This window comes from Echinops telfairi, unplaced genomic scaffold (genome assembly GCF_000313985.2).
Source record: "Echinops telfairi isolate 266 unplaced genomic scaffold, ASM31398v2 ScPeMD7_3533;HRSCAF=4204_0, whole genome shotgun sequence".
Taxonomy (NCBI): Eukaryota; Metazoa; Chordata; class Mammalia; order Afrosoricida; family Tenrecidae; genus Echinops; species Echinops telfairi.
In genome coordinates, this window is record NW_022107431.1 from 77,424,904 (window position 1) to 77,427,428 (window position 2,525).

The following is a 2,525-nucleotide window of genomic DNA, read 5'->3' on the forward strand; positions in this document are numbered from 1 at the left end:
AAGACAAAATTTCATTTATTTGTAATTAGAAATAAATAGTTCACAATTTATGATTACATATTGTTTTTGTGATTAATCACTATGCTTTAATTATGTTCAATTTGTAACAATGACAATACATCCGGCATATCAGATTACTATTACTATTACATTACTATTCATAATAGTAGCAAAATTACAGTTGTGAAGTAGCAATGAAAATAATTTTATGGTTGGGGTCACCACAACATAAGAAATTATATGAAAGGGTTGCAACATTAGGAAGGTTGAGAACCACTGTTCTGTAGTAAACTCACCAATGCACTCCGTTTAGTGACCACTTTCCTCCTCTCCCTCAATGGTGGACAGGGAGAGTTCACTGGAGGTTTATTTCCTGTAGAGTTCCACCATGTCATCCGTAGCCTTCTGCAAATCACATTCTCAGACTTCAGGCTCTGATTCTTCTCCTTCCCTTCAATTTTGGCTTACATGCTTCACGATCCTTCTGTGACTGACGATGATGTGCTTCTTCCATGGGCACTTATTGACATCTCACTTAGATGCCTCTCTGATAAAAGGGCACCATTTAACTTGTTCACCGTATTTTGCGTAGCGTTCGTCCCCACCATGCTCTCTTCCTGGATGCGAGAATTGAGCAGGGCATGATGTGAGAACTAATTGTTCTTAAGTTGGAGATGGGATTTAGTGTAGCCCCCAACCATTCCTGGATCTGTTTGTTTGTTTGTTTTGGTCTTTCAATTTATTCTTACTTGGGAATTAACCCAAATATCATGTCAATGAATTGCTCAATTTCATCAAGCAGAATTGTACCATTGCTTCCATAATCAGTTCCTAAACATCCTATTTTTTTCATGGCTGCCTTGACATCATCTCCCTTTTATTGCCTCCTCTCACCTGCACCCTCTTTCTGACCCTCTTATTCTATTTGCTCTCCCTATAAGTTCATCAGTCCTAGGTCTCATTTAATGAAAAACAGAAAAACTTATTTTGCAACTTCAAGAGAGAAATCCCCCGGGCCATAGGACTTCTGAGATATACCTTGATATGTGCAAACAACAACCAAATACAGAATGATCATCACAAGTTTGCCAGCCTAAAACGTATCTTAATACAACACATGGGACATTATTGTAGCAAGACTTTATTTGTCCACCTTCCAACAGCTTTCCAATATTGGTACAGCTGTCTTCTGCTTCCTCAGACAACTTGTATTTTCTGACTTAAGTCCTGAAGTTCTAGGTGCATCTGAGGTAGCGTCTAATTCACCCAGTGGAGTTCCCCATGGGATCTCATTGGTGTAGCCTCTGGACCATGTTGTGAGCCTTGAAGATACAGGATTCAATGTCCCAGATTGGTATAGGACATATGGATTAATATTGGATTTATGGACTTGATCTGGACCGGGCTGGGATGTTTTCTCAAAATTCAATTGCTCTTGTATATAAATCTCTTTCTTATACGCATATGAGTGTCTATGAATTTGTTTCTCTAGTCAACCTGGACTAACATAGTATTTATGAAGCACTTTTGGCACCCACAAAAGATGAGGCAAGGTGTTAGTTTAAAATTGAAAATGTCGAACCATATGAGATCCCAGCTTCACTAATTATGATGTCAATAGTAATTCTGTGTTCCAGTTTCTGGGCTTCAACCACATTTTTCTCATTTGTTGAGGTTGCTAGTCTCCCCTAAATCCTTTAAAATGCTCGAGCCATTGAAAAAATATTGTTTTATATGGGATAGCATTTCCATAAACCCTTTGCAGAGCTTCATTTTGTTAGGAAGATACCCACTTAAGTTTTGTTAAAAAATTTGGTATTAGCCTGATGTCCACCCCCCAAAAGCATAAAAGTATCCTTCAAAAAAAAAGACCCCCCCCCTAACAAGACTTAGAAAAATGTATGAGGGAATACCCAAAATTTCCCCCCACTAGGTGAGCATCTAGCAACTCCCTCTGAGGTAGTGCATCCAGTGGCGTCACCTGGGAAGGTTCTCTCTGGTCACAGTGATTTTTTTGGTAAAAGCAGTTTTTCTGGAACCTCGATTTTTGTGATGGCCTATTTAAGAGAACAGTGTGTGGCTGTGAAATTTTGTTTCCTGCTTGGGAAAAATGCCACAGAAACTGTTGTGATGTTGACCATAACTTATACGGACAGCGCTATGAGAAAAACTCAAGTGTACAAGTGGTTTTCTGGTTTCAAAAAAGGTGAAATTTTGACTGGTGACAAACCTCATTCTGGACATTTATTGAACTTACCTAATGGACAAAAATGTCAAGCCATAGTGCATTTGAAGTTCTTTCCATCAGGTCAAACTATTATTCAACTTTCTATTTAGAGGTTCTAGAAAGATAGCATAACCGTGTGACATAAAAGGCCTGATTTGTGGCAGATGGGGGACTGGTTTTGCAGCCACGACAATGCACCTGCTCACGAAGCCATCTCAGATCACTAGTTTTGGGCAAAAAACAGCATGCCTTTATTACCCCATATACCTTACTCACCTGACCTCCCTCCATGTGACTT